This window comes from Chlorocebus sabaeus, chromosome 5, assembly GCF_047675955.1.
Source record: "Chlorocebus sabaeus isolate Y175 chromosome 5, mChlSab1.0.hap1, whole genome shotgun sequence".
Classification (NCBI taxonomy): Eukaryota; Metazoa; Chordata; class Mammalia; order Primates; family Cercopithecidae; genus Chlorocebus; species Chlorocebus sabaeus.
The window spans coordinates 59,726,739-59,753,098 of NC_132908.1; positions in this window are offsets into that span (position 1 = coordinate 59,726,739).

The window sequence follows — 26,360 nt, forward strand, 5'->3', positions numbered from 1 at the left end:
CTTTCAATACATGTTAGTGTTAAAATAATGTATTTTTTCCTTCAGTTTGCACAGTACCTTTTATAGAAATGGCATAAACATTACTTTTTCTAAAAAATATCACTTAAATAATTAAATGATTTTACAAGGGAACAAAAGGACACTTTAAATTTCCCTGGAACTTTCAAATCCCTTTAATAAAATACTGAATCCTTTTTTTTTCCCCCTGAAATTCTTTCCCAGTGGTATGTAGCTATTTATGTACTTATTTACTTTATCAGGGAATTAGCATTTGTTATCTCAGCAGCGAGGCCTTTTCTCAGATAGTCTTATTAATAGTTTATTATTTGAATCTTTTGGTGCCTTGTATTCAAGAGTCTTTATTTGGACACTGTGGAGATGTCAGAACAAATTATTCTTGTAGATTGTAAACCTTTAATATCTTAAAAATTGTATGTATATATTTAGATTAAATTTAATTTTTAAAATTTTATTGAGTTAAAACTCACCTACCATGCAATTTATCCATTAAACATGTACATAAGGATATTCAAAGTTTGTATCTATCACCGAAATCAACTGTAGTAAATTTTAATTACTCCAGTAGAAAACCTTGCACTCTTTAGTAATCATTACCCAAGCTCCCTTCCCCTCAGTGCAAGGCAACCACTAATCTACTTTCTGTCTCTATAGATTTGCTTACTCTGAAAATGTCATGTAATGGAATCAGACAACATGTGGTTCTTTGTTATTGACGTCTGCCACATAGCATGATGTTTTAAGGATTTATCCATGCGACAGCATGTATGAGTATTTTGTTTTTATTGCAGAATAATATTACATTATATGGGCATACAAATTTTTTTCTGTCCTTTCATTGGTTGGTAGATATTTTTGTTTTCATTTCTGATTACTGTGAGTATTCTTGCTCTTAACATCACAAACAAATTTTTGTGTGGATGTATGTTTTTTTCTTAGCTGTATTTCTAAGAGTGGCATTACTGGATTATATGGTATTTCTGTTTAACTGTTTAAGGAATGGACAAATAGTTTTCTAAAGCAGCTGCACCATTTTACATCATTATTGTATGAAACTCCCAATTTGTTCGTATTTTTGTCAGCACTTGTTTCTGTCTGTCTTTTTAAACTCTAGCCATCCTCATGGGAGAATGTGATAGATCTTTGTGGTTTTAACTTGCATTTATCTCGTGACTAATGATATGCAATATCATTTAATAAGTGCTTATTGGCCACTCATATATCTTCTTTGGAGAGATGTTTACTCAGGTATTTTGCTCACTGAAAAAATTGTGTTAAATTCTGTCCTTTTATTATTTAGTTGTAATCATTATTTATATATTCTAGATACCAGCCCCTTATAAGTTAAGGAGATACAATTGTTTTTCCATTCATAAGTTATATTTTTACTTCTTAATATCTTTTGATGTATAAAGATATTAATTTTGATAATGTTGTTTATTTTCTTTTGCCTTTCATGCTTTAGTGTCTTATATGCCAATTTGTAATCTATGATAGCTTTAGTCTTACATTTAGGTATTTGATCTACTTTGTATTAATTTTTAAATATGGCTTATAGAAAATGTCTAACTTTATTTTTTGCATGTAGATATCAAGTTCTCCCAGAAGTACTTACTGGAAAGATGATTTTTCTTCTCATTGAATTGTTAGGCACCCGTTGGAAATGTTAATTTACTGTAAATGTAAGGGTTTATTTCTGGACTCTCAACTTTATTTCATTGATTTTTATATATACCCTTGGGCCAGTACCACACTCTTGATTACTGTAGCTTTCTTTAAAGTTTTAAAAATGGGAAGTACGGATTTTTAAAAATTTTCTCCTATATTTCAAGTTTCATTTGTGGATTTGGGTCTTTTTAATTTTCATATAAATTTTAGGTTCATCTTGTCAATTTCTTCAAATGATAGGGACTTTTGATAGACATTGTGTTGAATCTGTCAATCAATTTGGGGTGTATTGTCATCTTAACTATACTAGTGTTCTGATCCATAGCATAGTGTATTACTTCATTTATAGGTTTACTTTTATTTATTTCTATAATTTTTACATTTTCAGATTGTAAGTTCTATAAATTTTTTGTTGATTTATTCTTAGGGTTTTAAAGGTATTATAAATTGTTTTCTTAATTTTATTTTTAGTTTCCTCATTGCTACTGTATAGAAATGCAATTGAATTTTGTATATTGATCTGTATCCTGTAATTATGCTAGACTCATTTATTAACTTGAATATTTTTTCTTTTCTTTTTTTTTTTTTTAAAGAGTTTTCTATCATACAGTATATAAGTAGAGATAATTTTAATTCTCTTTTCCCATCTGGAAGCCTTTCATTTCCTTTTTATCTAATTGCTCTGATTAAGCTCTCCGGTATAGTGTTGAATGGAAGAAGAGAGAGTGAAAATCCTTGTCTTCTTGATCTTAGCAGGGCAGATTTTATACTTTCATCATCAAGTTTGATATTAGCTTTGATAGATCAGCTTCACCTTTTTTAGGGTAAAGAAATTCCCTATTATTCCTAGTTTGTTGAAGGTTTATATCATGAAAAAGTGTTGAATTTTATCAAATGCCATTTCCATTTGAGAATGGAAATTCTTTGAGAAGATAATATATTTTTGTTCCCTATTTTATTGCTATTGCCTATTATATTAATTGATTTTGGTATGCTAAATCAACATCATATTCCTGAGATAAATTCCAACTGGTTACACAGTTTATGTGTGTGTATATATATACACACACACACACACACATATATATAGTAGTATATATAAATATGTTAATATTTAATTAGTGTACTTTGTATGTTGATGGAATTAATTTGTTAGGATTATGCTGAGAACTTTTTGCATCTTTATTTACAAGAGATATATTGCTCTGTAATATTTCTTTCCCTTATGTTATCTCTGGTTTTGGTATCAGAGTAATACTGGCTTTATAGAATAAACTGAGAAGTGTTTATTTCTCTTCAATTTTTAAAAAGGGTTTCTGAATAATCATATAAATTTACCTGTGTATATTTGGCAAAATTAACCAGTAAATCCATCTGGTTGTGGAATTTTTGTTTTCTTTGTGGAAGGGGCTACATTTTTTCAGATTGTCTTTTTTCTTAAGTCAATTTCATAGTTTTTGTCTTTCTAGGAGTTTGTTCATTTTATCAAAGTCATAATATTTGTTGACATATAGTTGTTTGAAGTTTCACCTTATAATACTTTTTATTATTGTAAGGTCAGTGGTAATGTTCCCTTTTACTTCTGATTTTAATAATTTGAGAATCATTCTATTTTTGTTAGATCAACTATCTAAAGTGTGTACATTTTGTCAGTCTTTTCTAAGAACTAGATTCTAGTTTTGTTAATATTATTTTTTTCTACTCTCTATTTCATTAGTTTTTCTTTTAATCCTATTTTTTCTTGCTCTGCACTTATTTTGATCTTTCTTTTCTTAGTATCTTAAAGTGGAAGGCTAAGTTGTTCATGTGAAATATTTCTTCTTTTATAATAAGGCTATAAATCTCCCTCTAAGCACTGCTTTAGCTGCATCTTGTAAGTTTTAGGATATTGTGTCTAAATTGTTATTCATTTGCAAGTATGTCTGCTTTTCTTTTGAACTATTTTTTGAGTCATTAGTTATTTGAAGATGTTTTGATCAATTTCCATATATTTATGAATTTTTCAAATTATTTTCTTAATTTTGAATTGAATTTGATTATGGCCAGTTAACAAAATTAGCATAATATCAATTGTTTTAAATATTAAATCCTGTTTTATATACTAGCATATGGTCTATTCTGAAATATATTCCATATGTACTCGGGAAGAATGCAAATCTGCTGTTGTTAGGTACAGTGTTCTATAGAGGCCTGTTAACTCCAGTGTGTTTATAGTATTATTCAAGTCCTTTATTTACTTGTTGAACTTTGGTGTTTTTTGTTCTATTAATTACTGAGAGTGTCCCAATAATATTTGGTGTCCCAAGTATTATTGGTAAATTGTCTGTTTCTTCTTTCATTTATTTCAGCCTCTGTTTCAAGTATTTGGGGGTTCTATTGGTCAGTGCACATATTAAAAACTACTATAATTTTGATCCTTTTATTATCATAAAATGTCCCTCTTTATGCAAGACAGGATTTTAGTTTTAAATGTTATATTTTGATGCTAGAATAGCCACTCCATTTTTCTTATGGCTGCTTTTTTTCAATAATGTATTTTTCCACCATTTTCCCTCAAATCTATTAATATATTTGAATCCAAAATGTCTCCTGTAGTGGCCAGGTGCAGTGGCTCATGCCTGTTATCCCAGCACTTTGGGAGGCTGAGGTGGGAGGATCATTTGAGGCCAGGAGTTTGAGACCAGCCTGGCCAACAGGGCAAAACTCTGTCTCTACTAAAAATACAAAAATTAGCTGGGTGTGGTGGCACGCACCTATAATCCCAGGCACTCGGGAGGCTGAGGCACAAGATCGCTTGAACCCAGGAGGCGGAGGTTGCTGTGAGCTGACATTGGGCCGCTACACTCCAGCCTGGGTGACAGGGCAAGGCTGTGTCTCAAAAAAAAAAGTGTCCCCTGTAACAGTATAGAATTAGTCATTAATTTTTTATCCAGTTTGAGACTCTCTGCCTTTGAGTATTTAATATATTCACTTTTAAAATTTGTATCAATATATCTGGATTTACTTTTGCAGTTTTTATCTTTATATAGCTAATATTATTTTTGTTTCTCAATTTTTAAAATTATTTACTTTGAATGAAGTGATTATTTTTCAAGTATAACATTCACATTCGACCGGGCGTGTGACTCACGCCTGTAATCCCAGCACTTTGAGAGGCTGAGGTGGGCGGATCATGAGGTCAGTAGATGGAGACCATCCTGGCTAATAGAGTGAAACCCCATCTCTACTAAAAATACACACAAAAAAATTAGCCTAGCGTGGTGGCAGGCACCTGTAGTCCCAGCTACTCTGGAAGCTGAGGCAGGAGAATGGTGTGAATCCGGGAGGCGGAGCTTGCAGTGAGCTAAGATCGAGCCACTACACTCCAGCCTGGGCAACAGAGAGAGACTCAGTCTCAAAACAAACAAACAAACAAACAAAATTTACATTATTTTAATGTTCTAAATTTATTTTAATGTTCTAAATTTATTTTTTATTGTTGTATTCTTAGTATTCTAGGGCTTATTTTATGTGTGTGCATGTGTGTACGTGTATATGTTTATATATATATATGTAAACATCAGAATCCATTTTAAGTTTATGCTAACTTAATTCCAGTGATATAGAATTATTACTCCTGTGTAGATCTATTTTTCCTCCAGCTTTGTGTTATTATGATTACATATATTACCTGTACATATGTTACAAACTCAATGGCATTGTTAGAAGTATTGCTTACATATTTTATATCTATTAAATAAGCTGAGATAAGAAAAGAGAGCAGGAATATATATGCAAACTTCGTTTTATTTGTATTCATATTTATCATTTATTTAGTCTATTCATTTGTGCCTTTGAGTTTAGGTTGCCCTCTGTGTCATTTTCTTACTCCGGTATAACGCTGCTTCCTCTCACATTCTTTGTGCTATTGTTGTCAAATGCATTACATTTCTATATGTCATAGCACCAACAATAACTATATGATTTTATATATATTGCTCATAAAATTGCTTTTTAAACCATTTAAGCTAAGACATAATAAAATATAAATTCATACTTTTTAATAATTATATAATTGTCTATAATCATCTTTACTCTTGCTCTTCATTTTTTTGGTGCAGATTTATATTTCCGTCAGGATTTACTTGCATTAAGTACAAAATACTTCTTTTAGTTTTTTTTTTTTGTAAGTTGGGTTGGCTAGCAATGCATTCCTTTGAGCTTGTTTGTTTTGCTTTCTTTTTGTTTTGTTTAAATCTGGGAATGTATTTATTTCACTTTCATTTTTGAAAGATTGCTTTGCTAGATGTAGGATTTTTGGTTTACATCTTTTTCCTCTTTAGTTCTTTGACTGTCCCATACCAGCATATGCTTCATTCCACTGTTTCTAATGAAAAGTTAGACATAGTCTTTTCTCTTTTTTTTATTTTTATTTCAATAGCTTTTGTGGTACAAGTGGTTTTCTATTACATGGATAAATTATGTAGTGGTGAATTCTGAGATTTTAGTGCATTCATCACCCATTCGAGTACATTTGTACCTAACATGTAGTTTTTTTACTCTGAGATACCTTCCCACCCTCCCCCTTCTGAGTCTCTCAAGTCTATTATGTCACTCTGTGTGCCTTTGCATACTCATAGATTAGCTCATACATAGAAGTAATAACATACGGTTTTTAGTTTTCCATTCCTGTGTTACTTCACTTAGAATAATGGCCTCCAGTTTCATTCGAGTTGCTGTAAAAGATATTATTTCATTCCTTTCAATGGCTGAGTAGTATTTCATCTGTATATACACCACATTTTCTGTATCCACTCATTAGCTGATGGGAATTTAAGTTGGTTCGACATCTTTGTAATTGTGAATTTTGTTGCTATAAACATACATGTGCAAATGTCTTTTTCATATCATGACTTATTTTGCTTTGGGTAGATATTCAGCAGTGGGATTGCTGGATCAAATGGTAAATCTACTTTTAGCTTTTTAAGGAATCTCCATACTGTTTTCCATTGAGGTTGTACTAATTTACATTTCCACCAACAGTGTATAAGTGTTCCCTTTTCCATACATTCACACCAAAATCTATTGGTTTTTGACTTTTTAATAATGGCCATTCTTGCAGGAGTAAGGTAGTATCTCGTTGTGGTTTTAATTTGCATTTCCCTGATGATTGGTGATGTTGAGTATTTTTTCATATTTTTTTTGGCCACTTGTGTGTCATCTTTTGAGAAATGTCTATTCATGTTATTTGCCCTCTTTATAATGATGTTATTTTTTTTCTTGATAATTTGTGGAGTTTCTTGTAGATTCTGCATACCAGTTCTTTGTCAGATACATAGTTTGCAAATATTTTCTCTCATTCCGTGGTTTGTCTGTTTACTCTGTTGATTATTTCTTTTGCTGTGCAGACATGTTTTAGTTTAATTAGCTCCCATTTATTTATTTTTGTTTCTGTTGAGTTTGTTTTTGGGGTCTTAGTCATTAATTCTTTGCTTAGGCTGATATCTACAAAAGTGTTTTTGATGTTGTCTTCTAGAATTTTCATAGTTTCAGGTCTTATATTTAAGTCTTCGATTTATTTTGAGTTGATTTTTATGTAAGATGAGAGATAAGAATCCAGTTTCATTCTTCTATATGTGGCCTGTTAGTTTTCCCAGCTCCGTATATTAAATAGGGTATCTATTTCCCAATTTATGTTTTTGTAGCTTTGTTGAAGATCAGTTGGTTATACGTATTTGGCTTTATTTCTGAGTTCTCTATTTTGTTTTATTGGTCTATTCTGCTTTGGTAACTATAACCTTGCAGTATAACTTGAAGTCCAGTAATGTGATGCCTCCAGATTTGATGTTTTTGCTTAGTATTGCTTTGGCTATCCGGGCTCTCTTTTGATTCCATATGAATTTAGGATTCTTTTTTTCTAATTCTCTGAAAAATAACGTTGGTATTTTGATGGGAATTGCATTGAATTGGTAGATTGCTTTGGGCAGTACAGTCATTTCACAATATTGATTCTCACTACCAATGAGTATGGGGTACATTTCCATTTGTTTGTGTCATTTGTGATTTCTTTCAGCACTGTTTTGTAGTCCTTGTAGAGATCTTTTACCTTTTTGGTCAAGTATATTCTTATATATTTTGTTTTATTCTTATTTTGAAGATGTTGTAAAAGTGATTGAGTTCTTGATTTGATTCTTAGCTTGGTTGTCATTGGTGTTTAGCAGTGCTACAGATTTGTGTTACATTGATTTTGTAACCTGAGACTTTACTGAATTTGTTTATCAAATCTAAGAACCTTTTGAAGCAGTCTAGGATTTTCTAGGTATAGAATCATATAATCTGCAAACAGTGACAGTTTGACTTCTTTTTTCCAATTTTTGATGCCTTATTTCTTTCTCTTGCCTAATTGCCCTGGCTAGTACTTACAGAATTATGTTGAATTGGATGGTGAAAGTGGGCATCCTTATCTTATTCCTGTTCTCAGAGGGAAAGCTTTCAACTTTACTGTATTCAGTATGATGTCGTCTGTGGGTTTGTCATATAGAGCTTTAACCATTTTGAAATAGGTCCCTTGTATGCCTAGTTTGGTGAGAGTTTTTATCATAAAGGGATGCTGGATTTTGTTAAATGGTTTTTCTGCATCAATTGAGATAATCTTATGGTTTTTGTTTTAATTCTGTTTATGCAGTGTATCACATTGACTTGTGTGTGTTAAGTCATACCTGTATTCCTGGGATTAAACTCACTTAATCATGACAAATTATCTTTTTGATGTGCTTTTGATTCAGTTAGCTAGTATTTTATTGAGGATTTTTGCATCTGTGTTCATCAGGAAAATGGGTCTGTAGTTTCTCGGTGGTGGTTGTGGTGGTTGTGTCTTTTTCTGCTTTTGATTTCAGGGTGATACTAGCTTCATAGAATGATTCAAGGGGTATTTCTTTTTTCTCAATCTTTTGGAGTAGTTTCAGTAGTATTGGTACCAATTCTTCTTTGAATGTTTGGTAGAATGCAGCAGTGAATCCATCTGGTCTTGGCTTTTTTTGTTGGCAATTTTTAAATTCCCATTTCAATCTTGTTGCTTGTTATTGGTCTGTTCAAAGTTTCTAGTTCTTCCTTACTTAGTCTCGGAGGGTTATATGTTTCCAGGAATTTGTTCATTTTCTCTAGGTTTTCTAGTTTATGCATATAAAGGTATTCATAGTAGTCTTGAATGATCTTTTGTATTTCTGTAGTGTAGGTTGTAATGTCTCCAGTTTTATTTCTAATTGACCTGATTTGAGTCTTCTCTTTTTTTTTGCTGTCTATCTCACTTCTTAGGTATAGCAATAACTATTTTATGAATCTAGGAGCTCCAGTGTTGGGTGCATATAAATTTAGGATTGTAATATCTTCTTGCTAAATTGAATCTTTTATCATTATATAGTGACTATCTTTGTCATTTTTAATTTTGTTGCTGTGAAGTCTGTTTTGTCTCATATAAGAATAGCTACTCCTACATGCCTTTAGTTTCCATTTGTATGAAATGTATAATCCCATATTTTTTGGAGACTTTATTTGCTTTGATTCATTTGTCTTTATTTTTGTCTGATTTGGTTAATTCAAAAGCCATGTTTTCAACTCTGAATTTCATTTCTTTCTTTTAACTTCTAGTCTATTGTAAGAACTAGGTAGTAGTCTTATTGAGAGTGTCCCTTATATATGATGAGTCAGTATTTTTGTTGTTGTTGTTTGCTTTTTGCAGCTTTTAATAGTTTCTCCTTTTCTTTAAATTTCAGCATTTTTACTCAGGATCTCTTTGCATTTATATTACTTAGAATTAGTTGAGTGTCTTGAATGTGTAGATTTATATTTTTCAGCAATTTTGGAAGTCTTCATTGGTCGTTTCTTCAATTTATTTTTTCTGTTATTTTTCTTCTCTTCTTTTTCTGGTACTTCCATTATGCATACATTGGTGTGCTTAAAGTACCCTACATTCCTCTGAGACTCTGATGATTTTTCTTTATGCTAAAATCTCTGTTCTCCAGATTGCATAATCTCTATTAACCTATCTTTTAGTTCACTGATTTGTTCTTTTGCCTGTTCAGATTTTCTGTAGAACCCCTTTATTTTGGTTATTGTTCATTTCATCTACAGAATTAACATTTATTTCATTCTATAATTGATGTATCTTCATTGATATTCTCTATTTAATGAGACATTGTCTTACTTCCTTTATATCTTTAAGCTTCATTTCCTTTAGTTCTGTGAACATATTTATAATGGCTAATTTGAAGTCTTTGTCTGTTAAACCTGACATCTTGTCCCTCTCATTGACAGTTTCTCTCTCCTACTTTTATTCCCGTGTATTGGTCGCAGCTTCCTGTTTCTTGCATATCTCATTTGTTGCTGTGGAAAGTGCACACTGTGAGTAACATTTTAGTGACTTTGGATACTGACCCCTACCACACCCCCAGGTTTTGCTGTTTGTGTTCACTTAATGTGTGTGCGTGTGCATGTGTATGTGTGTTTGTAAATTTGGTTAACTATTTTAGTGATGATTTTTTCTTCTGTAGTCTGAAGCTTTTGGTGTCACTTTTTACAGGGTGCCATCTTAGGTATGTGTGTAATCACACTGGGGTGACAGTCTTTCCTTGGCTGTCCCTTTCCCTAATTTCTCTGTTAAGCTGCCAACTTCATTAGGTATTACATTCAGACTTCTAGGCTCCAAGAATTATGGGCTGATTGCTCTGTTGTTGTGACAGTGCTCTGGGACATAAATTGCTTAGCTGTCTTAACTAATTTAGTTCAGGCAGAGATGGGTTTTGATGGCAGTCTTTGAGGTTAGTACTAATGCCCAGTAATGCTTTCTCTTTCCAATTTTCTCTGATGAATTAGCTAGTCTGTGGCTTAACTTGCTAGTCTTAATTGTTTTTATTTATTTATTTATTTGTTTGTTTATTTATTGAGATGGAGCCTCACTCTGTCGCCAGGCTGGAGTACAGTGGCACGATCTCGGCTTCCTGCAACTTCCACCTCCCAGGTTCAAGCAATTCTGCCTCAGCCTCCTGAGTAGCTGGGAGTACAGGTGCACACCACCATGCCTAGCTAATTTTTGTATTTTTAGTAGAGATGGGGTTTCACCATGTTGGCCAGGATGGTCTCGAACTCTAGACCTCGTGATCTGCCCACCTCGGCTTCCCAAAGTTCTGGAACTATAGGCGTGAGCCACTGCGCCCGGCCGTGTTTTTATTTTTGAGAGCACCCTTACACTTGAATTTTCCTCACAATCTGTTTCAAGTAAAGTCAGTATTCTTTAGGAGAGACCAGAGCATTTTTTTTAATGGACTACCTTTCCCCTGGGACAAATTCTCTGAGCCATTACTCTAGGTTCTGAGTGAGATGGTAGCTTCTGGGTGTTTTTGCCTTGTTTCTACCAGTGTATAAACTTCGTTCTAAGAACAAGATGGGACAATGATGACTGAAGCCCCAGTATTCTTACTCTAATGAACTTACACGTAAGGACCTGATGGAGGAAAGGAGTTCCAGACCCTTTTGCTGCACTTACCAAAAATTTAGCCTCTTCAACTTAGAAGTGGAAGAGATAAGAAAGTGCAGCTGGTACTAAGGGAGGAGACCACCCCTCATATTGTCTTATGCCCAATTTCTGCCTCCAAAGAAAGAAGAAGTAAAAACTGAAAGGCAGAAATGAAATCCACAAGCAGACAGTCCGGTGCCACACCCTGGGCCTGGTAGTTAAAAGATGGACTCCTGACCTAATCGGTTATTTGCATAAGAAAAGCACTGTGAAGATCCCTATCCTGTTCTGTTCCATTCCGTTCTAATTACTGGTGCATGCAGTGCCCAGTCCCCCAGTCACCCAGTCATGTACCCACTGCTTGCGCAATCGATCACGACCCTCTCACGCGGACCCTCTTGGAGTTGTGAGCCCTTAAAAGGGACAGGAATTGCTCACTTGGGGAGCTTGGTTGTTTGAGACGTGAGTCCTGTGAACCTCCCACTCGAATAAAGCCCTTTCCTTCTTTAACGCGGTATCTGAGGGGTTTTGTCTGCGGCTTGTCCTGCTACAGGATGGCTGTAGACAATATGCACATTATCCAAACATACCAAGGACAATTTTTGGACAACTGTCACTTTCTCAATGCAATGAGGCCCATGTTACAAATAAGGAAATTGATGCTCAGAGAAAAGGATAATACTTGCAAAAACGACAAGTTAGCTGTGCTTGTTTCCAAATTGTCTTTTTGCCATTGTTCAAAACACTGTGCTGGCTGGAACATTTTGTGGTGAAAGAATGTGTTAAAAACTAATGGGATGGGTATGTTATGACTAAAGAGTACAGAAGCTAGTCAGAGTTTCCAATGGTCACACTGTGGTGGGAGGGGCAGGAAACACAAGCAAGGATAAATGTAATTCCCGTTTTGCATTATTACCCAAGGAATAATAAATATTCACAAACACATAGTGATGAACTAAATACCTAAATAAATGGAGAAGAAAAAACTTCTCACTAAAAATTTCATATTGACAAATTTAAGAAATGAGAATAAAAACATCACAATAGTTTAATAAAATCTAATTCTGAATTTTTAATTAAATTGAAATTAATAAAATCACAATAATACATTCTAAAGGCAAGATCCCACGGCAATAATAAAATTAGTACAAAGGATTATAAGCAAAATCAGTATATTTTCATAATCTCAAAATCTCTTCTCTGTAATATTTAGTAATTACAAAGGGAAAAGAGTGATTTTACAGTGGTGATTGCTGGCAGTTACCACCATAATCAGTTGATCACGTTTAACATCATCAATAGCACATTGATATTAAGTACTCCCATGTGATGATACATCGTAGCCTCTTTCGTGTTTTTTGTGACAAATGAACTAAATTGCATCATAAGCAAATATTAGACAAACCCAAGTGGAGTGACATGTATAACATAACTGAGCAGTGTTCTTCAAAAGTGTAAAGATCACGTAAGGTAAAAAAGAAAAGACAGAGGATATGTCATAAATTGGAGAAAAGAAGAAAGACATGGCACTTAAATGCAGTCTGGGGTCCTAAATCAGAGACTGAAACAGAATAAAGAACATTAATTTAAAAAATATTGAAATCCAAATACATTTTTTTCAGTTAATAGCGTTGTGCCAAGGTTTCTTTTATAATTTTGACAATTATTGTGTGGTTATGTAAAGTTTTAACAGTAGAGAAAGCTAGGAGATGGGTATATAGGATTTCTCCCCACTCTTTTTGCAACTTTAAGTTTAAAATTTTCAAAATATGAAACATTTAAAAAAAATGCATAGTGGCTCAGGCTTATATTCTTCTGTGCTACCCTATCATCAGTAAATTTTTTATCTATTGGTTATGAGAGCAATGTAAACAATTTGACATTAGTGATGCATGTTAAATGTCACAGAAGCACAGAGGGAAAACGGGAGTTAATCTGGATACCAATGAGCATGTGAGAATGAGCTCAAGGAAAAGTCCCATGGGGAAGCTAACTGAGCAGGACTGTGAAGAGCAGCTAGGCTTTTTACCAGTGAGAAAAGAAGTTGAAGATAATAACATTGATTTATACAGCAAGGCTGAAGGTGGAGTAAACAGAGAGGAAGAAAGTTGTTTCTGAACAAGTAAGTGCATGGAAGAATCATACATTAAATAAAGCAAAAGGTCTTGTAATCAAATCATGAAGGACTTCAAGTACCTAGAAAATGGATTGCAATGAGAAATACAGGTAAAGGCAGCTATTTGAGGCCAACATTTATGTGATATAAAATAATCTCTGCAGTTATAGTAATAAGCACATATTCATAAATGCTAGTTCTCTTTGCTGAAAGTCACAGATATTCTCTGTGCTTTTAAAATATCAGTCAAAATACAATAATTGTCAGTAGTTTTTTCTTCTGAGACAATTGTGTACCATAAATGCTGGTTCTCTTTGCTGAAAGTCACAGATATTCTCTGTGGTTTTAAAATGTTATCAGTCAAAATACTAATAATTGTCAGTAGCTTTTTCTTCTGAGACAATTGTGTATATCAATTGATTTTATACTGATGTTACAACTTTTATAAATGGGTGTGGTCGTTTTTCCTGCTAATTCTTTTTGATCTTGTTTAGACATGGGGCACCAAGGCCAAATTTAGAAGGACATTGACATACTGATATTCTTTTTTTTTTTTTTTTTTTTTTTGAGACGGAGTCTCGCTCTGTCGCCCAGGCTGGAGTGCAGGGGCGCAATCTCGGCTCACTGCAAGCTCCGCCTCCCGGGATCACGCCATTCTCCTGCCTCAGCCTCCCGAGTAGCTGGGACTAGGTTTTGTTTAGCTTAGTTTTTGATACTTTGTGGGTTTTTTTTTTTCTACATGTATCTTTACTAACTTTTCAACTGTGTTTTCTTCTCTCCTGTCTACATTTTTTTCTTGCTGAATCTATGATGGTTTTAAATATCATCCAAGGGAAATATTGTTCTTGTTTAATAAGGAACAACCAACCTTTTTCCAATACAGCCGTGCCCTCTGTTGTATGAATTGAATAGAAGAAGCTGAAAAACGGCTTTTGAAAAAGTAATGTCCTCAGAACGTTTTTATTAGGTTGCTCCTTAGTTTATTTCTGTTTTGTGATGATGATGATGTTTTTATACTTTATTTATTTAGTTAATAACTCCCTATAGAATACCTTCAACTTTTCAGGTTCTTTAATCCTGGACATGTAAAAAGTGATCCAGCTATCATCTTCAAGACTTTTAGAGTTTTATATATACCATATAGGAAAAAAAATACGGATAGTCAGATTATGCACAATAAAATCAGAATAATGGTCTGTTCTTTCTGTGAGACTTTTCTGCTTCTAATCCCCTTATCCTTAAACTTTATTTTTCGTATAGCTCTCACTGACTGAATACCATCAACGAGTTTTCTGATTTCTAGAAAATACATGAAAGTCTTTTCCTACAAAGCCTTCTCAGAATTATTCTATCACATCCTAACTTCTACCAGTTCCATGTTTTTTTGCATTTACATGTGATTCTTTCCTGTTTTCATTGTTCTTGGTATTGGCCATCTCAAGCAGAGTTTCTGGATAATAAAGAAAATTTTTTTTTCTCTCTTCACTCCGTATCCCTAGTTCCTAACACACTGCTGGCTACTTAATGAGATTAGTAAATGCTGATTGATTTGCTGTCTTAGAGCAGCATTATACTCAATTTTCTTGAAAACTAGTTATTTAGAATATTGGTTTTTGTAACTTTCAAAAGATAGAAAATATAAATCTGAATTTCAACTACAGCAGTGAGATAATGTTCTTGTTTCTGTAAAATGGAGATAGAATCTATTCCTGAGATACTGAATCAATAAGTCATCAATTGGCTGTTGGAGTAAAATTCTCTCTTTCCAAAGCATTATTGTAGCTCACAAAAATGAACATACAATTTGTAAATATGTGTGATAAATAAATTCAAGGATATTCATCCAATACAATACAGTACAGCAACAAAGACATAGAATTAGCTTTAAGTATGTATAATCATGGCTGAGTCTTTAAAACAACACCAACTCGAGCAGAGTGACTCACCCCTGTAAATTCCAGCTACTTGAGGGGCTGAGGTAGGAGGATCACTTCAGGCTAGGAGTTCAACACCAACCTGGGCAACATAGCCAGACTCTATTTCAACAACGATTTTTTTTTTTTTTAAATATCCTAGATGGGTGCATGTTTCTGTAGTCCTAGCTACTCAGGAGGCTAAGTCACAAAGATTCCTTATGATCAGGGGTTTTAGGGTAAGGTGATCTATGACTGCACCACTGCACTTCAGCCTGGGTGACAAAGTGAGACCGTCCTTAAAACAACAGCAAAAAAACAAACATAACATTGAATAGAACAAAAAAGTACCAATAAAGTGTGATCTGAATGACAGGATTTATATAAATTGTAGAAAAAATCATACATTAAAATATATACTCTATGAGAGAACATGCATTTGTAAATATCATAAAAATATAATAAAAGCTTTAAGATATTAATGGAAGGATGCACAACAATTTATTGATATTAATTGTATTTAGGGAGGAAGAAAAATGAGGTGACTATTTGGGGAGATGTTAAACTCTTTGTGACATAATTTATTTCAAAGAAGTGAAATAAATATATAAAATGATATGTGCTAAGTCCTTTGAGTAGATAAACATAAGTTGTATTATTTTCTGTATTCCTGGACACTTAGAATAGCCCATATTTGAAGAAAGGATATGTAGCCATATATATGGTAATTAATATAACTATGTATACATGTATGTATGCATATACAATTTAAGATAATTATACACATGCACATACCCATGCACATATGTATTATATATTATATTATCTATATAATAAAAGTGCTTTAATCTGAAATTAAAGGTAAATATGAGCAACACTATTGTATGGTCTCAACATTAAATAATTTAAAGTTTGTTCTTAATATACTCAGAAAAGAAAATGTACTTTCCAGCTTGGCCTCAAAATTTGTTTAAGAGGACATCATCCCTCTCATTCAACCATTTTCACATAGATATCTAAATGACACACCTGATAATATTTTTCCTTTCATAATTTGAGTTCATATCTGTTTGATCATCTACTTCATTCTTTTTCTAATGTAAGAGAGAAATATATTTCTTGGTTATATCACACTATGTATTTTCTTCCCATATGAAGATCTTTTGGTTTGATGAGAGGAAAGCTAGGACATCTGGGCCTTTCTGCTTTTGCATTCACTCAGAGAAGTCATACTGTCCCCAGTGGTGGAGGAAACATAATTACTACTTTTATATCTGGATCCTATTGCCCCTGAAAAATATTACCATTATCAAAACCTCTGTGAAGTTCTTTTTTGGTTAGTTCATTACAAGTAAAAGAAAATATAATTTAGAAAGTGTTATCAGGCCAAAAACAAAAGATAAAATGGCATCTAGACTTCATGAGTTAGTGCATCAGTCTGTAAAGGGATGGAAATAACATATACATATATACACATACTATTTTTTTCTTATTTATTGAGGAAAATTACACAATAACTAGAAGATAATACAGAGATCATAAGAAAATATTTGAAATGTATACTTAATATTCGTGTGTGTTCTTGACACCGTTTGTCAAAGATCAGTTGACCATTGTCTTAGTCTGTTTATGCTGCATATGATATTTATTTGTTCCAAAAGCATTTATTAAAGAGATTTTTATGCCTGTAAGCGCAGCACTTTGGGAGACCGCGGTGGGCAGATCATGAGGTCAGGAGATCAAGACCATGCTGGCTAACACGGTGAAACCCCGTCTCTACTAAAAATGCAAAAAAAATTAACCGGGTGTGGTGGCGGGCGCTGTAGTCCCAGCTACTCGGGAGGCTGAGGCAGGAGAATGGCGTGAACCCGGGAGGTGGAGCTTGCAGTGAGCTGAGATCGTGCCACTGTGCTCCAGCCTGGGCAACAGAGCAAGACTCCGTCTCAAAAAAAAAAAGAGATTTTTTCCCACTGTTTTATCAACTTTTTATTGAAAATTTTATTTATAGATAGTGTTCATACTTTTCTTTATATATCTATAATTTTAGCTCTTTGAGCATATTTAAGACAGTTAATTTTGTCTTCATTCATTAAGACCAGTGTCTGGGCTTCCTCAGAGATTGTTTTTCTCCATTTATTTCTTCTTATTTTTCCTCTGAATGAGCCTCACTTTTTCTTTGTATTCTTTATAGTATTTTTTCCATTTTAAGCAAGAAATGCAATAACGATAATGTAACTGTCCTGAACACCAGATTTTCCACCTTTGCTAGGCTTTACTGTTCTTGATATTTGAAGGTTGTGAATGTTCGTTTGATTTGTGACTTTTCTAATATTTATTAATGACTTGTTTCCTTGTCATGTGTAGTCACTGAAGTCTCTTTTCTTTAGTTTGTGTTTAACTAGTGTTTTGACACAGATTTGCTTAAATGCCTGGAGCTATAGAAACGGAATAGAGCAACAGCAGTAAAAATAATAATAATAATAATAATAAATACCACTTCACTTCCAGGTTTTGTGAATTGGCATTGTACTGAGATATGTCTCTAACACTCAGCCAGGTCATTTACACGTCTGCTTCATCCCTCATTTGCTGCTTGCACTGAGCCAAGAGATCCACCTATGGTGAAAGCTTAGAGTTTTCTCTGCTCTTTCCTGAGCATGTGCCCTATCCTTGACATGTGTGTAGCTTTCTCAATTCTCCATTATATGTGAGCACTTTTTAATTCCCTGATTTTCCTCAACAACAACAAAAAATCTTTTCCTAGCTTTTCATCTAGACTTTAAGAAGTTTTTTTTTTGTGTGTGCATCTCAACCATAATATTTTACTCCAGGAAACTGAGGGATTTTTATTGGCCTTATAATGTTTTCAAGCAATGCCTAATATTTTTATGCCCTGAATTTCAAGTAAAGAAAAACAGACACAAGCACCTTACAACAGTTCTTCAGGTATCTTCCAGACAGATTAGTACAAACATACACAATAATTGTCATATAAATCTGTTTCATTCTTTATGGAAACATGGGTGAGGGTCCCACACTGGAAATATAAATTGTGGTCTTCCAGAATGTGGCTGAGATGAGAAGGGGTGGGCAAAAGCAAGTAAAAATGCCACAAAGCTTTCTTACCATTTTCGAGTTCTCTTTACTTTAATTCATTATTTACTTGGTTTTTTAAAACTTTTGATTGTTTTCCAGAATTCTGACAAAGTTGGTTCCAATAATGGTTGTTTGTCAATATTTCTGTGAAAGGACGTCTGCTTAGAACTGCATACTCTGCCATTTTGCTCAATAAGTTTTCTAGTTATATATTTTTTCTCTGTCATTATTTATTTTTATGACTACTTTGGTTCAATTGAATTTATATTGTTTTAACTTTTTAATAGACTTTATTTTTAGAAAAGTTTTAGATTTGTAGAAAAATGAGTGGAAGGTGCAGAGTTCTCATATATTGCAATCGTTTCCATAATTCAAGGGCCAGTCTCTATTTCTCACATGCTAGAAATTCTTCTTCAGTTACTTCCAGCAGATGTATACTCATATACTATCCTAAAGCTTAGAGATACATAGAAATGTATCTAAGTTCAATAAGCCCATTTCACCAAAAGGACTCGGAATTCCAAAGATGAGTGCTATTCCAAAAAAGGAATCCAGATAATTTGATCCTTTGTGTACCTTACAGCTACTTTTAAATTCTTGGGTTTATTCAAACATCATCACTTTAGCCCTTGCAGTTTGAATCTGATTATGCATAATTCTGAAATAACATAGATTATATTTTCAGTGTTTTGGTGGTTAAAGGGCAGCTGGACTGGACTACTTCAATATACTTCAATATCTTTCTTACCCATCTGTAGCTTGCCACACTGCACTTTTATTAGGAGACATTTTAACTACTGGGAGTTTACTAAATAGCCTTATTAATGAATAATTTATGTACCACAAAATTCTGTCCTATTTTTGTATAGTTTGATGCATTCAGGTGAATGTATACATTCCTGCAGTCATCACCACAATCAAAATTTGGGACATGTCCATCATCTCTAAAGTTCGTTTATGCCCCTCTCTAGTCACTCCCTGTCTCCTGTCCCAACTTAGCCCCAGGGAACCACAAGTCTGTTTTCTGTTGCTACTATTTTGTTTTTTTCTAGAATTTCCTTTGTGCCTGACTTTCATTTGGCATAATGATTTTGAGATTCATCTATGGTGTTGCCTGTATCAGTAGTTTTGCTGAGTGCATCCCATTGGATGGATGTATCATATTTTGTTTATTTTTCACCAGTTAATGGTTATTTGTATGATTATTTATACTTCTGTTCCCCAGTGCTTTGGCTCTTATGGCTACTGATATAACATCCACACAAAAGCCTGTGTATGAACAATTATTTTAATTTCTTTTAGAAATGCCTGGAAATGTCATTGCTAGGACTTACTATTATGTGTGTGTTTCACATTTTAAGTAACAGACAAATTATTTTCCTTAGCAGTTGTGCCATTGAGCATTCCCTCTGTATTAGTTTGCTAGTTTGGGCATAACAAAGTACCACTGACAGAGTGTCATAAACTAAAGAGATTTATTTTCTCATAGTTTGATAGCTACAAATGCAAGATGAAGATGTCAGCAGGGCTGATTTTTTCTGATGTCTGTCTTCTTGACTTTTTAGCTGTCTTCTTCCTGTGGCTTCATATGGTCATTGGCTTGTGTGTGTGTATCTTCATCTAATCTCCTTTTCTTACAAGGATACAAGTCATATTGGATAAGATTAGCAGCCACCCATTTGACCCTATTTAGTTACCAATTTAAAGGCTCCAAATACATATTTTGAGGTACTGAAGGTTGGGAATTTAACATTTGAATATTGGAAAAAACACAATTCCTCTCATATACCCATCAACAATGTATGAACATTTCAATTCTTCCAAATTCTCATCACTATAAGATAAATAGTTGCTGTTTTACTAGGTGTGTAACCATATCTCATAGTGGTAGTAATTTGTATTTTCCTAATGACTAATACTATGGAGCATCTTTTTGTATGCTTATTGGACTCTGTATATTTTCTTCTGTAAATTATCTATTCAAATATTTCTTCATTTATCTTAATGTGTTGTTAGTCGTCTTAAGAGTTATAAGAGTTCTTTAGATTTTCTGGATCAAATTCTTTTGTCATATATATTTACTAAATAATTTATTCTAATGTATAACTTGTCTTTTCACATCTTAAGTGTATTTTTCTAAGGCCAAAATATTTTAATTTTGATTAAACCCAATTTACCAATTTTTGTATGGTTCGTGATTTTTGTGTCCTACCTAAGACATTTTTCCTTAACCCAAGAATACAAACCTTCTCTTTTCACTTTTTCTTAAATAAATGTTGTGAGAAGCGAATTAATGTTCATTTTATTCTGCATGAACGTCCAGGAATCTCAGTACATTTATTGAAAAGGCTATATTTTTCCATTTAATTACTCTGGAATTTTTATTGAAATTCAATGAATCATATTCTATAGGCTGATTTCTGAATTCACACCTCTGTTTCATTGTCTTCTCATAAATTAGGTAGTGTAAATCTTTAAACCTTTTATTTCTAAAAATTGTTTTAGTTATTCTGTCATTTGCACTGTCATAGAGTTCATAATTAATTATTTTAAGTACTAGAAGTGTGAGTTTTTACAGAAGACAACTCTCAGTTGACATCATTCTGATTTCTTCTTGAATTGTCTTGTCATCTTTATCTTCAGCTACAGTTTGCCCCTTTTTGAACTTATTTTGCTTCTCAAATCATTTGGGAAATACAAATGTGTGTGTGTGTGTGCACGCACGTGGTCATCATTAACAACGTTTCAGCCTAGGTTTGATACTTGCTCCTTAGTAGGTAGTCAGCCAATATGTTCTGTTTATTTGTTTGTTTTTCTTGTACCTGTTAATGGCTTAGTGAAGTGACGCAGTTGTAATTGAAGGAGACATAGCAGAGATCTAACACATGGGCCCAGAACATCATTGTCACAGACTGAGAAAACGTGAATGATCTTCCCTCGCATGGAATAAGAACAGTAAACGGTAGAGTACATGAATGAGCGGTCAGAGAGAAGTTTAGGAATAAGGATTGGTCCCAGAGCAAATTCAGCATTAGCAAAATCACTGAAGTTGCCAATGGGCAAACCTAGAATCCAATTTATTTCTCCCATTTGCTAACTGTGTGGTTCCAGATGAGTGCACTTACCTCCTAATCTGTAAATCAGACATATTGACAATTTACCATCCTAGATGAGTTTTAATTTTACCACGTAAGTGAACTTGCTTTGCCAGTGCTTGACATGGTAAGAGACTTAATAGATGTTAATTGAAACAAAAATGCTCAAGTGCCTCAATCACTTGCTTTTGAGATAATAATTATTTTTTCTGCAAAACTCATTTATATCTATGGCCAAGCCCATCACCACTCCAACCATTTTCATCTCTAAAATATATCTCAAAGGCACCCATTCCTCTCTCCAAGCACTAATGCTGCCTGGGTCCAATTCACCATTATTACGTATACAAAAGTCTTTAAAACATTCTCTCTGTGTCCTGCTTCTATTCTAATTTCTTTCAACAATTTCCATCAAAATAACTGAAATGATTTATTTCTTCTTTCCTCCTTTTCTCCCTTTCTTCCTTCCTTTGTTCCTAAAACATCTATTTGATCTTATCACTGTCTTCCTTCCTAATGTTTTTATACTAAAATAGAGACTGTTTATCAGGGTATCGCGTGATATACACCCTACAAGGTGTGGACTCATGATGATGTTGGATTTTAAGTTCATGTCTTTCTTCCCTACATGGACCAGCCCCTTATAATTCTTTGATAAGCTGGGTACCTAATAATTCCTCAACTTCCTCCTAAAATATTTTCAGTCTAAACATTAGGCCTTCCAGTAATCATTCTGTGTCTATCCATTTAACCATATCTCCTTCCCTTTGTCACCCACTATTTTTTTTCACTGCACCTTATTCATTTCACTTTCAGCATGTCACCTTATTTGGCATCCTATGTATGTTTGTCGCACCACTTCGTCATTGTTTGCTTCTTTCATTCGATTGGCAACTCTGAAGGCAGAGACATGTGTATTGGTCAGGGTTCCCTAGAGGGAAAGAACTAATCGAATAGATGTGTATATGAAGCGGGGTTTTTTAGGAGAATTGACTTACATGATCACAAGATGAAGTCCTACAATAGGCCATCTGCAAGCTGAGGAGCCAGGAAGCCAGCCCGTGTCCCAAAACCTCAAAAATAGGGAAGCCAATGGTGCAGCCTTCAGTCTGTGGCCAAAGGTCTGAGAGCCCCTGGCAAATCACTGGTCTAAATCCAAGAGTCTGAAAGCTGAAGAACCTGAAGTCTGATGTTCGAGGGCAGGAAGCATCCAGCATGGGAGAAAGATGGATGCCAGAAGGCTTAGCCAGTCTGCTCTTTCCACGTTCTTCTGCCTGCTTTTATTCTGGCCACACTGGTAACTGATTAGATTATACCCACCCAGATTGAGGGTGGGTCTGCCTTTCCCAGTCCACTGACACAAAGATTAATCTCCTGACACACACAGGAACAGTACTTTGCATCCTTCAAACCAATCAAGTTGACGCTCAATATTAACAATCAAAATATGGTTTCATTCATCAATGTACACTAAGCATGTAGCACATTGCCTATTTTTACTCCTGGATTTGGATTCAGCAAAAATAAAGTTATAAAGAGGCTGCAAAAATTTTGTTGCCCAAGTTTGTACGTAACTGCAGATAAAAAAAAATTGAGTGTAATTTTTGATTTTGAAGAAGTATTGCATGCAGAGATGCTAAAAGTACAAAATTACATTGCTTACCCTTATAGACATACAGGGAACAAATATTTATTTGACTATCCTCCTCAAATTATTGCCTTACTTTACCTCTTTCTGTGGTGTGACTGTAGGTATGGCTATCTAATATAACGGTGGGGAAGACTTCACTATCCCACCAGTGATGTCCCTTATTCCCCAACTAAGCGCTCTTGCCTTTGTTCAGTCACAATTATTCAGGAAAGTTATTTTCTTCGGTGAACTTAGTAAATGATTCTCCTGAACTTAGATCACATACAGGACACTTCCTAGAGAGAAGACTCCAGACTGGCTTTGATACATTATTTACTTCAAATTTATCTCCCCCAGTGCCTCTGAATTCTAGTCCTTTGTAGCTATTTTCTTCTACAAATTTTAACCTTCAGCTCCACAGACAATTAGAAACACTAAACTGACTCTTTCTTTCTTTTCCTGCTCTTGCCAAGTAAATTCCAATGTATAACATCATGCATTCATTCATCTCCACGCAGAGTTTAGTTATCGCAGGAAAACATATGGAACTTGAAGCTTCGGAGAATCACTCTTTTATTATTTCAGAATATTTGAAAGCAGACAGAAAAATAAACACAGCTTTGGTGAAGCAGTCACCACAGAAACAATTGCTGCTTTCATTTATCTATTTTTATAGGGTATATTTTAGTTTTATTCAAAGATACATATATTTATTGTGGGACCTGGGTTTGCATTTATTTTCACAGATGGTATAAGAAAATTTTCCTTCTATCCTGCTGCTAGTCACTAGATGACAAAAATATGCCCATATTTAATGATTTAAATAGAAAATAATGAAAGCTGAGCTCTCAGTGTTCCTTCACAAATTAATAAATCTCGTTACATGTAACAATCTCCTTCTGGGAAATGTTTGGGTTTGTGTGAAGGTTTTAACTTATGAGGAAGTTCACAGTAAGGCAAAATAATTTTAATAAGGAAGAAATAGATCCTGCAATTGGAGGAAATGTGTGTGGGAGATTATTTCATTTCAAGAGTTAGTTATTTTAGCTCTTTTTGGTTGATAGGGTAGGTGTGGGGAAGATATCCAACTGGATTCAGTCAATTCAGGAATATCTAACTCTGTATTACCCCATCTTCTCTCCTCCCCATCCAGTCCCTGGGAAAGATACATGGAAAGAAAGTATGAAATCAAGATACTAATTTATGATTATTTGAGCATCTGCTTCACACCCTCATCCAGAGCTCTGGCAAACTGAGCTGGAGGATATGCCTTATTATCTAACAAAATAATATTTGCCAAAAGAATATAACCCGCCACCCCAGTTTGAGGCTTGTTCATCCTAAGCTTAAATTTGAAACTTTGTATGTTAGCAGCTTCTGGTTTACACCAGGAGCAGAAGGCAAAAACCAGGAGCATTCCAAGGTATAAAGTAGAAAGGACCCTGTCCCATGGAGGGCATGTCCTTGTTTTTAGTGAGCGTTCAACCACACTGATGGAAGAAGAGCAAGATCCACTAATATGTGTGGCCCAGCCAGGACTCTGCAAAGCAACCCAGTCAGTTACTCTTGAAGCATGAAAGAGTAAGCAGAGAGAGCACACACTTCTCACTAACCCGCCTTCTTTGAGTTCTCAAAATGTAAAATATACTGAAGATTTAAGCACCCCCCCTTTTTTTTAACAGGAAACAGATTTATTATTATGATTATTATTTTTAGACAGAGTCTCGCTCTGTCACCCAAGCTGGAGTGCAGTGACGCCATCTCAATTCACTGCAACCTCCGACTCCCAGGTTCAAGGGATCCTTCCACCTCAGCCTCCTAAGTAGGTGGGACTTCAGGTGCATGCCGCCACGCCCAACTAATTTTTGTATTTTTAATAGAGGTGGGGTTTCACCATGTTGGCCAGGCTGGTCCCAAACTTCTGACATCAAGTGACCTACCCGTCTCCGCCTCCCAAAATGCTGGGATTATTGGTGTGAGTCATCGTACCCGACCAGGAACAGGGTGTTATTAAACACTGTGTCCTTACTAGATTCAAGCAATTATTCTATGGTCTATCATAGAGCAGAATTGTTTCTACAATATCCTTCAAAGTAGTAGCACAATATAGTAATCGGAATAATTGTGGAACAAAGCGTACTCTGCTTATAGATCTGAGAGACCAAAGTTCTTTCTTTCTCAGGATCTCAACCGGCCTTACACAAATACGTTCTCACCACATAACTAAGGGGCCTGAACATGTGCTGAGAGACCCTCCTCACTGGGCTGAATGCCTTCAGCTAGGAGATGAATGCTGACAGTAGTTATTCTGGGAAATGATTAATTAAATTCCTTTCCTGGCAGTTCCATTAATATCAACACAACATGGCAGAGATATTGACACGGTGAGAAAACATTGCCTTCGACAATAGGGCTTTGTTGACAAAACAGTGAAATGTCTAGACCATTAGCAACAATTTAGGAATCCATCTTCTCCATCAGTCTCATTTAGCTTACACATCTCTCACACACACGTGCACACTCTCTCTCACACACACACACATACTCAAAATGTGCAGCAGTTAGAAAAAGCAAAATGCAATTATCATTAAATATGAATGCAGGGTGGGTTAGAAACACACCGGGCCAGCTGTTTCTCTCTCTCTCTTTCCTTCTCTGTTCCTCTTTATTTACACACACACACACACACACACACACACACACACACACACACGGCAGGACTGGACTTTCAAAAATATATTCTGATGTTGCCTGAAAGTATTATTTAATGTAACAACTAACAGAGAATGATTTCACTACTGATTGTCTACTATATTCCTGTTACTTTACTAATATTATCTCCCCACCTCATGAAAGCTTTTAAGTGTTATTGTCCATTTTACTGCAGACCAAACTGTAGTTAAAAGAAGTTGGGTAACTTACTAGAAACCATACACCAGATAAAAAGCAGAATTGAGATTTAACTCTGAATGTTTCTTTCTCTAAAACTTTTACCCTTTTCCCATCAGAGAACTTCTCCTTTATTGTTGACCCCAGAGAAAATTGCAGTTCTCTCTTTCAGCTTCCTGCCATACCTGAGCATCTGTCAGTCTGCTAAACTGAACTCTATGATTAATGAAACATTGGCATTTAACTCCATCAGAGGTCCTGCTTAGTTGCACAGGTGTCTGTCTCCTCTGTAAAGACTGTTGGCTTTCAGAGAAGCTTTGATTTCTCATAGCTCATTCTAGTAGCATGTAATGTTTCATCACAAGTAAGTGAAATGGGTGGATATTCATGTTTTCAAAGGAATCACTTAAAAATAAATCTAGCAGGGTACAAAAATATATAGCAT